Source organism: Ambystoma mexicanum, chromosome 4q (assembly GCF_040938575.1).
Source record: "Ambystoma mexicanum isolate Mex_15411 chromosome 4q, UKY_AmexF1_1, whole genome shotgun sequence".
Classification (NCBI taxonomy): Eukaryota; Metazoa; Chordata; class Amphibia; order Caudata; family Ambystomatidae; genus Ambystoma; species Ambystoma mexicanum.
The window spans coordinates 856,026,128-856,040,875 of NC_090928.1; the positions used below are offsets into that span (position 1 = coordinate 856,026,128).

Here is a 14,748-nt window from a genome sequence, read left to right on the forward strand (position 1 = left end):
CTTACACTTTAATCTTCAGCAGAGAACAGAGATACTGTATACATTGTATTAAAAATCTGAAACACAAAAATATATAATTGCATGCATTACTAGGCACAAGGATAGCACACTCCGTTTCCCCTTATCCTTGGCTGAAGAATAGGGGTGACTGATTTGGAAAATTACAGAACTTGTGCAAATAGATGCAAAAGCCTTCACTAAATGTACTACAGCTTTTCAGCTACAAACAACCACAGCAAAGAAGAAGTGGTGGGCAAGGAAGAGAGCCTTCAAGATATGGAGATAATTACACATTTGTTTTATCTAAGCCAAACACATTTCCTGGAGCGATGAGGGGCTTCCCCCAGTAAGAACAGTTGCACACTTACGACCCTCCAGTTATCGTTTCTTTCTTGCCCTCCAAAACCAATCCAAGTAAGCGAGGATTCATATTGCATCCTGGCGCATATGCAGTATACATAAGAAAGAGGCAGAGGAAGATGGCCATTGTGATGTACAACTCACAGAAGCAATAGAGCCACTAGTGACCATAGGTTGGGGAAAAGGGATAAAGGATGGGAACAGAAGATAAGGGTAATAGATTGTTTATTTTTTCAAGTTCAAGATTTTGTTCAGGTTTGCCTTTTAAATGCATGTACATATGATTCACTTATGCAAGTGTAGGAGGGAATCCCCCACTCAATGATTGACCACTGGGAATATGAGCGTAGTCCTGCTTTCACGTAGCCTTAAAATATATGGACTAAAACCACAGCACATGTGTCGATAAGCAATCATTTGTTGGTTTTATAAATAGGTTGATCATGCAGTGTATATATAAGGTAAATAACACCTTTGCACATATCAAAAATAAATAAAATATGACTTCCAAAAAATATACAGCAATATGCTGAAGACAAGCAGCTTTCCGTAAAGGTAGACTGTCAACATCTATTAACTGAGAGTCTATGTAGCAGATAGCCATAGATAACTGCTGATCGTAAGTTTCAGCCGACACAGGCTGAATTCATTTATCTTGTAAATCCATATAAACATCACACCAAAGTCCGGAACTGGCTGCATGAGATCCATCAAAGTCAATAAATTCGCCCTGTAGGGAACTCCTCGCACAAAATGACTAATATTCACCATGGATGGACTTGAAGGTTCACATCTCTAGAAAAGTACAGAGATTATAACTCACTCTTTTGAGCAGGATAAGGATCTTTATCCCATTATCATACAGTCATACAAACCCTAGTCCTCTCCAACCTTCGTAGCAACAACCCCCCCTCACCTCACTTGTCCCCACCTCTACTGGGCCAAGCATGCATCAGCACATCCCAAAGTGCAAAGAAGGAACAAGTTACTTACCTGTAACTGTTGTTCTCCAGCATGGGTCTGGCATGGATTCACATGCTCATGAATATTCCCCGTCGTCAGGCTGGGAATCCTCGGTAAAGAAAAAACCAGTATCAGTTTCGTTTCTGATCTGTCTTTCGTAGTAATAACCAATCACTGGTCTCTGCGTCATACTGACCACAGCCAATGACTGCCCTCTACCTAAGCACCGCCTCTGGCAGCCATCTTCAGATTTGGAAGCACGTGAAGTGGCAGTATGACCAAGTGAAGAGCCGCAGAGGGGTAGGCGGGAGGGTTCGCATGTGAATCCATGCCAGACCCATGCTGGAGAACAACAGTTACAGGTAAGTAACTTGTTCCTTCTCCAGCATGGGGTCTGGCATGGATTCACATGCTCATGAATAAAGAATACATAGCAGTACACACATGCACAACCACGGGAGGTGGCAAAGGCTCAACATTAAGCATTACATCAAACTCAACATTAAGCATCTTACCTCCTCACCAGGCTCACCTCAGGCGAACAGGTTGCGCAGCACTGCTTGGCCGACCCTGGACTCCTCCCTGGAATCCCGATCGACGCAGTAGAATTTTGTGAAGGTGTGCGTCGACCTCCACGTAGCAGCCCTGCATATGTCCAGCAGGGGCACACCAGAAAGGAACGCTGTGGTAGCTGCGATCGCTCTGGTGGAATGGGCTCTCGGACGGCCAGGCAGCGGTCGGTTTGCCAACCGATGACAGTACATGATACAGCCGGAGAGCCATCTGGAAATGGAAGCCTTCGAGAGAGCCTTCCCCTGATTGACAGGTCCAAAGTTCACAAAGAGTTGTGACGTCTTCCGAAAACCCTTCGTGCGGTCCACGTAGAACTTCAGCGCTCTAGCTACATCCAGCGAGTGCAAAGTCCTCTCAGCCGGCGACGAAGGCGACGGGAAGAACACAGGTAACACCAAGGGTTCGTTGAGATGGAAGTCCGACGGTACCTTGGGCATGAAAGAGGGGTGCGTCCTGAGCACTACCCTCGTGTCGTGGAAAGTCAAGTACGGGGCCTTGCAGGAAAGGGCCTGGATCTCTCCCACTCGTCGTGCGGAGGTGATGGCCACAAGAAAAGCTGTTTTCCACGATAGAAACTTCAACGGGGCCGAGTGCAGAGGCTCGAACGGAGGTCCCATGAGCTTGGTCAGCACCACGTTGAGCTCCCACGCCGGGGCCGGAGCCTTCACCGGCGGGAACGATCTGAACAGTCCCTTCATGAACTCTTTCACCAGACGATGAGACCACAAGGACGTCCGCCCCGTGGTTCTGGTGTATCGGGAGATCGCAGCAAGATGAATCTTGATGGACGCGTGTGCCAGACCAGCTTTGGCCAGCGTCAGCAGGTACGGCAGTACTTGGGGGGCCGTAATCCGTAGAGGGTTAATCTTCTGTGCGTGGCACCAGACAGAGAACCTCTTCCATTTGTGTCTGTAGCATTTAAGAGTCGAGGACGCCCTGGCCTTTGCAAGAACCTCTCTGCAATCGGCCGGTATGTCGTATCCTCCAAACTCTAGCGCTGCAGGAGCCAGGCCTGCAAGTTCAGCGACTTCGGGTCGTGGTGGAGGATGGCGCCTCCTTCCCTGGAGAGTAGATCCGCGTCCGCCGGCAGCTTGATCGGCGGGGACGCTGACAAGTCCAGAAGGTCCGGGAACCATATCTGCCTCGGCCACGCAGGTGCGACGAGGATCATCCTGCACCGTGACCTCTTGAGCTGGTTGACGAGCCGGATTAGCAGAGGCAAGGGAGGGAACGCGTAGAGGAACAGGCCCTCCCAGGGGAACGAGAAAGCATCGCCCATGCTCCTCGTCTGGGGAAACCTGCTGGCGAACCTCCGGCACTTGGTGTTCGTCGCCGTCGCGAACAGGTCGATCTGGGGTGTGCCCCACCGTCGGAAGAGGCGATCCACCAGATCCTGCCGTAGTTCCCACTCGTGGCACGAGCGCAGCTCCCTGCTGAGTGAGTCGGCGATGGTGTTTTTTATCCCTGCCAGATGAAACGGCACCAGAAAAATCCCTTGGGCAACGGCCCAATGCCACAGGTCCTGCGCCTCCTTGGACAGCGCTGGGGACCTGGTTCCGCCCTGTTTCCTGATGTAAAACATGGTGGTGGTGTTGTCGGTGAAGATCCTCACCACCTTGCCCTTGAGGGACGGAAGGAAGGACCTGAGGGCCCAAAACACTGCACGGAGCTCCAGGACGTTGATATGCAGGGACTTCTCCGTCGGGAGCCAGAGTCCCCTTGCGTGCAGATTTTCGGTGTGCGCTCCCCACCCTTCCAGGGAGGCATCCGTGGTCACAGTCTCCTGGTGGGCTGGGGTCTGGAAGTCCATGCCCGCCGTCAGATGCGCGCGGGTGCCCCACCACCGTATCGCTCGTCGGAAACTCTCGTCGAGCTTGATCCTTTCCTCGAAGCTGCCCGTCGTCTGGATCCAGCGTGCATCCAGGAATTCTTGCAACGGGCGCATCCGGAGCCTGCACATGGGAATGAGGTAGATGCAGGAAGACATCATCCCGAGGAGGGACTTGATGGACCTCACTTTGGCCGCGTCGGCCACCAACATCCGTTGCACCTTGCCCAAGATGGTCCTGGTCCTCTCCTCCGACGGGGAGGCCAGAAGGGACACTGTGTCGAGCCTGGCTCCCAGAAACAGTGCGACTTGCGCGGGCACCAGGTGGGATTTGGCGTAGTTCACGGAGAATCCCAGGTCCGTGAGGAGTTGGACGGTCCTTGCCGTGTGGACCACGGCGAGCTCCCTCGTCTTGGCGCGGATGAGCCAGTCGTCCAGGTAGGGGTAGACGTGAATCCCCTCGCGGCGCAGCTGCGCCGCCACCGGTGCGAGGCACTTGGTGAATACCCTGGGTGCCGACCGTAGTCCGAAGGGAAGGGCTTTGAACTGGTAATGACGCCCTTGGACCACGAATCTGAGGAATTTGCGGTGCCCCTTTAGGATGGGAATGTGGAAGTAGGCATCCTCCAAATCCAACGACGATAGGAAGTCTCCTTCCTCCAGCTGACCCAGGACGTGCTGGAGGGTGACCATCCGGAACTTCTGCGCCTTGATGAACTTGTTCAGACGTCGCAGGTCTAGGATGGGGCGCCATCCTCCCGTCTTCTTCTTCACGAGGAAGTATCTCGAGTAGACTCCGGAGCCCCGAAGCCTCTTTGGGACGAGTTCGATGGCGCCCTTTCTGAGCATCGCCTTTACCTCCAGGAGAAGTTGAGGGACGTGAAGTTCTTTCCTGGCCACGGGGGGGACGCGCGGGCACCTTCTTTGAAACTCGAGCGCGTGGCCCCGGGCCAGGGCGTCCAGCACCCAACGGTCGTTGGAGATGGACTCCCACACGCTGACGAAGCCCGCCAGCCGGCCTCCCACCGGGGTGCTTCGGTGGGGGCCCGACCCCACGGCCGGTTCAATCCTGCTTGGACGCGGCCTTGCCGCCTTGACCTCCTTGGCGACGACGGCGGGGTCCGCTAGACTTGCCTCGTCCTCTGTAGGCCTCTTGCGACGACGAGCGGGCCGCTTGACGGTAGGAAGCGAAACCGCCGCCGGAACCTTTGGAGGCGCCCTTGCCTCCGCCGCTCCGAAAGGGCGTCCGTCGTTGCAGGACTCCAAGGGCCCGGGCCGTCTCAGTATCCGCCTTGATGGCCTGAAGGGAATCGTCCACTGTCTTCCCAAACAGGTTGTTCCCGTCGAAGGGCATGTCCAGGACTCTGGTCTGGACGTCCTGCCGGAAGTCCGTAGCTTTGAGCCATCCACGACGTCGAAGGCAAACGCCGTTGCCCAGCTGGCGGAACCCGGTGTCGGCGATGTCCGTCGCCACGGTGATGGCGTGGTCCGAGGCCACCTCACCTTCCTGCAGGATCTCAAGGGCCTCCGCCCTCTTGTCGTCCGGCAGAAAATCCAGCAGGGGAGCTATCTTGTACCAGAGCTCCCTGTCATAGCGGGCCACGATAGCCAAGGCGTTGGCCGCTTTAATCGTCGTCGCTGCCGACGAGATGACTCTACGTCCCATAGCATCCAATTTCTTTCCCTCGCCGTCCGGCGGGGAAGTCGATGTGGAGGCCGCACCCCCCCCCCGCTTTCTTCCTGGCTGCCGCGGAGACGACGGAGTCCGGGGTAGGCTGCGCCCGGAGGCACAGGGGGGCCGTGTCCGGGACCCGGTACTTTTTCTCGTACCGGTCTCTTCTAGCTGGCGTCGTGGAAGGGTTCTTGAGGAGGGAAAGGCCCTCATCCCAAATGTCGTCCAACAGAGGCACTGCGAGGACCGTCTTCCTCTTGGCCTCGCGCCGCTGATAAAGGAAGCCTTCCTTTTTCTTCTCCTCAGGGCAGAGTTGGAAAAGCTCGGAAGCCCTGGAGATCATGGAGTGGAAAGATCCGATCTCGTCGGGCGGAGAAGCCCTGGTGGGAGGCGACGACGGAAAATCCTCGTCGTATGCCTCGTCGTCCGTACCCGTCGCTGCCGTGTCAGTCCCCGTATCATCCCCTCGGGTGGACGGGGAGGAGGGCTGGAAGGGGCGCGACGGTTGAAAAGGAGGTGGTGGATGGATCCTTCTTTTCTTGGTAGGGGGAACACCAGAAGGTCCCGGTTCTGGATCCCCCGACGGGAGAGGTTCCTCCGTCGGTAACGGTAGCCTCGTCCTTATCTCGGAGCATAAGGACTGTATGGCCAACAAAATGGCCGCCGAGTTGTCTTGCGGCGCTGGCAGAGGGGAATCCGACGGGCGAGCAGGGGCCCCGTCGGTATCCTCGACGATGTCGTCGTCGTCACCTGCGTCGGGGTCCATTCCGACGGGCTGGCCTTCTTCCACGCCTACGCCGTGGCTTAAGACCTCGATCAGCTCCTCTTCTGAGGTTGAGGCCGAATCTCCGACGACGCCCTGCCCCCCCTTCTTCTTCCCCACGGAGGGTTTCACGGGGGTCCTATCGATGGGCACAAAGGAAGACTCCCTCCGAGGAGGCAGGGAGATTCTGGGCCCTGAGGTCGCCACCACTGGTGCAGCCACCACAGGCTGAGCCAGGGCCGCCGCGACCGTTTCGATAGAGGGCTTGGTCGGATGGATCAAGGCCTTCACCACCTTAGGTGCGCTCACCGCCTTATCCTTGAGGGAGGGGGCACTGCCACGCTCCTCCTCTGCCTTAGAGCTCGACCGGGGCCTCTCCAGGAGCTTCGCCGGGTGCTCGGCCTTCCTCTTACCCGACCCAGAGCGTTGGCTCGTGGTTGATGGTGCCGGGGAGGGTGCGCCCTGCCTGGCGCCCGTAGAGCCCGACCGTTCGGCGCTCCCGGTGCCAGCGGACTCGCGGTGCTTGGCCTTATGTTGGGCCCCCGTCGCCGGGGCGCCCTCAAAGGTCTTAGAAGACCGCTCGGATTTCTTCTTCTTCTCGCCAGACAGGCTCTTACCCTCCAGCCAGTTGGCGAGACGTTGATGGCGGTCCTTCATGGTCCGTTCCGACATGTTGCCGCAAAACGCACAGTCCTTCTCCACGTGCGTCTTGTCCTCATGAAGGCAGTAAAGGCAGAAAGAGTGTTCGTCCTCCTTGAAGACGTTCTGCAGCTGGCATCCAGGGCAGACCCTGAACAGCTTTCCGGGCGTCGAGCTTCCCTTCTCCTGGGCCATCTCCGAGACCGGGCCTGAGAAGCTTCTGGATTCCTCCGAAGTGTAGCTCGACGAAATCCTCACCCTTGAGGGGCACAGATGAATCCGACACGGGTCCCCGTTGATCGGATGTAGGATCGGTGGAGCTTGAGGCTCTTTTGACCGAAAGAATCGAAGTTTTTTGTGAAAAAAGCGCGAAAAATAGCACTAACGCTCGAGAGCAATAGCACGAGGATCCCAACACATGAACGTGCGGTAAAAATCTGAAGATGGCTGCCAGAGGCGGTGCTTAGGTAGAGGGCAGTCATTGGCTGTGGTCAGTATGACGCAGAGACCAGTGATTGGTTATTACTACGAAAGACAGATCAGAAACGAAACTGATACTGGTTTTTTCTTTACCGAGGATTCCCAGCCTGACGACGGGGAATATTCATGAGCATGTGAATCCATGCCAGACCCCATGCTGGAGAAATGTGAACACTTTTCACCAATCCAAAAGGAGCTGCACTCTACAAGCCAGCATTAGGTTCCCTAAGGTATATCAGTATGACGGTATTTCAACTATGAAGGCAATGGTTTTCTTACAATAACCTTTATTCACTTCGTGTCGATTTGCTGTCTGTCATTTCTTTCCTGTCAAAGACACAGATTTGTTGCAAAATCTTGTCAGCATGCTAAAGCACTCAAGAAGGTAAAACAACACTATTTCTTAGAAAGGAAACCATTGCTGTGCCATCTGGGAGCACACAAGGGTCATGGTTTTGGTCAAAGACTTATTACAATAAAAAAGGGTCGGGAAATGCCCTTCTGTCCACGCTCGGAGAGGTGTTTCTTTACCTTAAAACTAAGGGTCTGTCAATGGTCACAATGTCCAAAATAAAATATCCAGTGTCCAATGTACTATACTGAGCCCCGCATTCTAAAAATAAACTCAAAGGTGAAACTGGAACAGGTCTTTGCCTTTAGTAGTGTATAAATGTTCAAAAATGAAAATGTGTAACTGCAACACAAATTTTCCAGAAGGATAGAGTTCCTTTTTCCAGAGGAGGGTTCAGTTCCCCTGGATTTTTCTTCACTCTGTTTTATATTCAAGAATATCAGTTCCTTGAGTTTCTCTTTATCAACAACACAACTGATACAACCGATACACAAAACAACTTGGCTCTTTGTCTTGATTTTGTTAGGATACCTGGTGTACTCTACTGCCAGGGTTTTCCTCTTTAATATTTTTCCACAGCCTTTTCCTGGCCCTGAGGCGCTCTTACCAAGACTTCTTGTTTTACACACTGTTCAACTTGACCATGCCTGGTATGCTTTTCTGCCAGGGCTTTCTCACATAAACGTGCTCATAACTTACATCTGCCTGGTATACTCTCCTGATAGTGCTTTTCGCATGTGGGCTCTGCACACACTTCCAAACTTTATAGTCTCTTATATTTGTTTTATCTTGTATTGTATCTGCCTGGTATACATAGGGCTTCTCATATGAGTATTGCATACACTCACAAACTTAAAAGACTCTTACACTGGTTCTGTTCTCCCCTTTAAAAGCAATGCTCACTTGCTTGTTCTCTTTCATGTGCTTCATTAACAATTATTCGGGTTTGGCATGGCTGCAATACGCCCCAGTGCCCCTGCTTCTCCCAGGTGGACCCACCGGCTCCTGCATTCCTTTTCTCCTAAAGCAAGCCGGTGGCGGTCGTTCGGCATTTCCTTCCTTCTCGCTGCCTCGGCTTCTTGGCTTCTTTGCATCTCGCATTTCCTGCTGGGCTCTTCTGCGTCGTTTTAGGCTTCGGTAAAGTGGAAGCTGCCTTCTAACAACTGCAAATGCTCAGAAGACTTCAGTCTGCTTCTGGCGTTCCCACTGCGTGTTCTCTCATGTCGACGAGCTGTTCAGCTCTGCAGGACACTCTCCAGCACCATGGTCTCTCTGTAAATAGAGAGGAGCAGCGTTCTTCTGCCAGCAGTGCGCTTCTGTCAGCTGCTTTGCCGGTTAAAATTTCCCGGATGCAGGTATGCGTTCGCAACAACGAGCACAGCTTGTGCTCTTGGCCTCCATTAATCTGCATTACTCGGCTCATCTTATTCGTCACAGTATTCCCGTATTTATGGGAATGGAAGTCCATTCTTGACGACTTGCATGTGAAGTATGGGTACGTTTTCGCAGTGATCGTTAAGGGCAAGTCAGTTATGAATGACTTGTAGGTAAAGTATGGGAACGTGGTATCATGAGTCTTAAAAGGCAAATCAGATTTTGATGGCTTGCATACAGATCTTGTGAAAAGGTTTTCAGTACCCTTGCTAGGTGGATGAGGGGAGATATGACAATGTGTCATTAAGGCATTGGGCATGGATGGGGTATCCTCAAAAGAAAAAGCGGGACTCTGTGTCTCGTCCGATGATGCCATGATACTCTCCCAGAGGCTGTTCCCCATGTGATCCTCCCTCATATAGCCGCCCCATGGTCAGGATCAGGTAGCGGCTGCAATCCGCTGGCCACATGGGTAGAGGTCACCGCCGGGAAAGGAGTGAAGACACCATCGCATTCACCACACATGTCAAAACAGTTTGATGCAAATGCAAATGTCTTCTGTGACTGCTAGGAAGTATTGCAAGGCAAAAGCAAGCACAATTTCCAAATTGGATTTAAAATGCGTTTCCTGGGCTATCCAGCTACAAATAATTTACAATTGATTTGAGAGTTTTTAAAAGGTTAGTAATATTCACCCACAGAAACCTTCATAAATGTGTGAATCACAGGAATCAAGGTGCCACTATTTATCGTATTTATTGAAAAATAACACTGCTGAATTGTTTTTAGAAGGTATTGCTGAGGCTTCCTTGTTACTTGTGAAAACTAGGAATCTACTCCTAATGGGGTTTTAGGTCAGAGTAGCAATAATGAGAAACATATTCAAAACTTTAAAAACGTATTTAATTTTTGAATATACAATTAAGATGATGTTTGACATGAACATTGTACGGGGTAAAGTAAATGTGCAAAGTCGCGTAATTAGCTCTCAAGTCAAGAAACCAACAACAATCTAAACATTGAATACATTTCACAGTTTACGTAGGAAGGAATACAATATACTTCAACCAACCATTTTACAACAGAATTACTACAAAGGGTATGGTTTGGTGTTGCATTTTACATACAGCAGGATGCCATGGCGCTGTAGTGGGTGCAATTTTCTTACCTGCTGCAGCAAGCAACACATTGTGATATTAGGTAAATAAAATTGAGCTCTTGTGTTCGAGGAGGAACGCCATCAGCACTGCTAGGTGTGAGTCGTCACAGTAGTGCAGCCTTGTGACCATTTCCTTCAGAAAAATGTCACCTGTTGTCTGTTTGCAGTGATCCGGTGTCCTCTAAAGATTATGCCAAACTAAACATTTTTAGGGAAAGCAGAGTCTGTACCCTCACACTTTGTCCCACACAATGTTCGAACAGTCTAGTAGGTCACTACACCTGCTACGGCAATCTATGTTTAACCTGCAGATCAGAATTTGTTGGGGGCTAACGCGGTCCTTCATCCAGCTGAGGTTGATGAAGCAAGTAAAACTCAGGGAACAGACATTTATAATGCTACAAAGTTGCAACACATAGTAAGCCCCAGTATCGGTGTGGGTGAAAAAGTATTCCCTACTGTAGAGGGTTAAATAGCCTGAATGCTTAAGTCCAAGCCCTATCTGGGCAGAATGGTTCAAAATGGATCACCATCAGGATAAAAGTTCATCACAGTAAATCACAGTCTATGCAGGTCTAGTGTCCCCAGCACTTAATTGTCCTGGAGTTTGCTCCTTCAAGACCTTGGTTGTAGCTCGTCTTGTGTCTTGGTAATATCTCCTCCTCAGATGATGGGCTGGCCACTGGTGGGCCTTGCACTCCTTGTGTCTTTGGGGTGTCTTTAGGTAGGCAGGTGTGTAGTTCGCTCCCTCCTGCCCAAGGGGTCGACTTGGGCTTGACCGTCCCACCAGTTCCTCCTCGGGTAAGCATTTCCCCCTTTACATGGGTAATTATAAATAGGAGGTTCTCCCCCTAACCAGCAAATGGGTATTATGTTTAGGTTCTCTGGGTATAACTATCAGAACTGGTGCTTGCCTGTTCGTACTGAAATTGAGCAGGTCATAACAGGTGAGGCCAGTCTTTTGAGATGGATCAAAGACTGGGGGAAAATGCACACAGTGCAGAAAAAAAACAGAATTCTCAGCTTTCCTGCCGATTCCAAGAGAAGGCAGATGGTTACTCTCTCAGGTAATCCAAGAAGCAGTGAAGCGAGTGACGGTTTTAGCACAGCTCAGGATATCAGGAAGAAGGTATGCAAGAGAAGGAATAGAATGAAGTTGAAGGGGTAAGAGAATAATAGCGTACAACTCAGGAAGCACATAATCAGGGCTAATTATTAGAAGGCTAGCACAGGTTGGAATGAAAAAGACAGTTTCAGTGGCAAGGAAGAATACAACCCAGGAAGAGGAAGGGCAGACATATGGGACAGGAACTGGATCAACGAAGGGGAGAAGGAGCCAAGGCAGGGGCTCAAGAAGAACAGGGGCCAGAACGGACAAGCGTCCACTCGGTAATGCACACGGAGCATTGAGACGCATAGTAGCTTCGCCGCTGTCCAAAGTTCACTTCCTGCTTCTCTGATTATTGGTTGCATTCGTGCAAGGCATGCGTATGTACGCCTGGGCTGTTGGCGGACATCTTTGATTGGGTAGAAGGTTGAACCAGGACGGCGGTCATCTTGGAATGGGCTGAGAAGTCAACCAGGACAGCAGCCATCTTGGCATGGGACTTCCTCAAATGGAATACGGACAGGACACTATATCGATTGAAACATAGCCCCAGAACTCTGTAAGGAGTTGTAACAATAGCGGTTGACCTTGTTTCCGCCATGAAAGTCTGAACGGACAACTGATTTCTCTGCTTCCACTCTTGGTGATAGGCCAACCTGCTTGTGCTGCCAAATCTTAATGGATATAATACTGCAACATGCTTTGCAACCTTAGGAGGGTCTAGCACTCCTGAATCACTTCCAACATCTTTCTAGTACTCGCACCAGTATCTGCCAGCTGCTGTCCCAAGGCCCTCAAACAGGCCCGCTCTTCCTTTTCCTGAATTATATGCCTGTACTTCGGGTCACTGCAGGGGTGTTGCTAGGTCTGGAAAAGATCTGGGGCTATGATAAAGGTTTGGACTCCGGGGTAGCTAGCCTTTTGGTTGCAGCCCTTGAGCTTGTATCTGGGGCTAAAACCAAAAGAACCGAGGACTACAGTGATCCAGGGACATTGCTTGGAGGTGGCTCGGGAGGAGGGCGGCTATTGTAGACAATTATTACATACTGCTACTTACACAGTAGTACATGAAATTGCTTGGTTTCACGTGTATGTTGTACCATTTATGCTACATAGGTTTATGCCTATTTTTAAATGTATTTTGAGTTAATAATTAAATTTAGTTTTATGATAGCTCTATTTTTCTGTGATCTTTGTGCTAGTATATGCGAATCTAGCCACACTGTAGTTTAGGTGTACCTCCTGTGCGCCTATGGAATAGGGGTAGCCGTTGACTCTACATACTGTTCCGATAGCTCTTTTCTCCCCCCTCCCCCTCCGGTGTCAGGCCCCCCTCTACAAAAAAAAAGAGGGTTCTTTGCCCCCTTATATATTTCGGCTGCATAAGATCACCAAAAAATAAAAAATAAATAAGAAATCAGTCATTGTTAGGCGTGCTACAAAAAGCAAAATTATGACATACAACCTTTTTTTCAAGTGAAACTTGCACTGTCACAACCTGTGCCGTGCAGTTTGTCCTTTGAGGGATCTTGCCCTGGCTGTGACGATTCTGCACCTGTACTAATTTAGGAGGTTAACCTCACCAACCTTGCACATGCTGTATCTGTACCAGTATGTGATTGAATCTAGAACTGGTAAAGTTTGTGCCAGAAGCATACGAATGGGAATTAAGTATGCCCAGGTCCTTGTAATCAGTAGCTGTGCCAATGCTGTACTCATGTATATTTGTCAGGGAAAGTCAAACTGACTCTGGCATGCTGTGGCAGTGCCTGTTTGCATGGCACTTGCAGACCCTGCCCATGCTAAGCCTGTTTGTGAGAAAAGACTGCAATAGCCTGGTATATGTTGTCCTTGTTTGAGGAAAAATTGTGCTGACCCTGCCTAAACTATTCCTGGTTTTCTCCTTGTGATGGAAGCATGCGCTGGTCCTGTGCATATAGTAACTGTGTGCTTTATTTGTGAGGGAAGCTTGTACTTTTGTAAACTTTGAACTGAACTGCTGCCTAGCCTGACATATGGGTTCCTGTGTTGGGAATTTGGAGCTGCTGCTTCCCATGCTGTACCTCTTTGGTATGTGTGATGGTAGCTTGGAGCGTTGCTGATCAATGCATTTGGCCAATGTGTGAAGGGAGATTTCAATTCTGTTCTTTGTGTGTGCGCCACTTGTTCCGATATCCATATTGTGGTTTTCCTGTATGCCTGGGGAGTTTCAACTTCTGCTGCGTGTTGTGTGTGAATAAGGTTTGCAATATTTGTACCAGTACTGTACCTCTTTTGTGAGTTAAGGAAGCACATTCGTGAAACACAATTAATTACTTTAAACAACAAACTGAGAATTAACAGGAGAATGAACAGGAGTGTGGGGAGGTTTGTGAGAAATGGGACATTTTAAACAACATTGAGCCAGTAAAATTGATTTTAAACTCCCAGCTGCACAGTGCACTAAAGCCCCTTTCTAGAAACCCTGGTGGAAGCAGAGGTATCACCACATCTCCACTCCATCTCGTGGCTGCCTAGCTGGGAGGCAGAGCCACTGCCCCATTTTTGTATATGGCCCTAGTGGCAGTCTGTTAGTGGTAATTAGCCTGGGCAAACAGTTTTCACCAGGTGGATTCCATGAAACACCAGATAGTGTTTTGGCTCGAGAGCCCCCTACTTTGGTATGCGGAAGCTGGCTTACTCCTGTTCTCCATTCCATCTCTAAAACGCCAAAGGAATCCCTCCACACGCCCGAGAATGTAGTAGAGCAAAGGCTATGTCTCTGCCATCCACGATGCCTGGAAAGAGGATGTGAGGGGACTACCACGACCCATAGCGACCAGAGGTGGTAGCGAAACTAATGATAGTTACTAACAGGCTCTCACTTTCAGTGACTTGAGCAGAGGTTTCTGCCACTCTCTATGGGGGAGGATTGAGGGATGACGGTGGAGGCAGAAATACAGCAAGCAAAGCCAGCGGTAGTTCCACCTCCAAATTGGGGGTGCTTGCAGAAAGCTAGTGGGGTTGAGGGAAGGAAGCAATAGCCTTTTTCCAACAAGCTTTAAACAGACGCCAACTGTATGGTATTAGGAGGGGGGGGTGGTGTGCGTGCGTGCGTGCGTGCGTGTGTGTGTGTGTGTGTGTGTGTTTTTTTTTTTTGGGACGGGAGGATTGTGGGAAGGGGATTATCTGCTGATATCAAAGATTGTGCCTATTTGTATTGCTAATCTTTCCTTGCCTTTCCATAGTTTCTACTGCAGCCTGTATTGTGTATTATATAGTGTGTGTGTGTGTGTGTGTAAGAGTGAGTGAATTAATTTTACCTTGTAAAGAAAGATGGTGGAGAAACTGCAACTTGTGAACGTGGTGAGCACGACAAACAGGTGAAGTGCTGAGGACATATCTAGGATGAGGGGACTGGATAGTCCGGACACATTGAGGTCGGCAGTGGGGGCCAGAAAAGTTACCTTACATAGTGTGGCAGAAATACTTCCACCG

General features: G+C 50.3%; 1 protein-coding gene across 2 annotated transcripts in view; it reads right to left on the minus strand.

The window, feature by feature from the left end:
- The window catches only part of MSH2 (mutS homolog 2), a 1,146,446-nt gene that overhangs the window by 668,830 nt on the left and 462,868 nt on the right, over positions 1–14,748 (minus strand). The gene's annotated exons all lie outside the window — the stretch shown is intronic.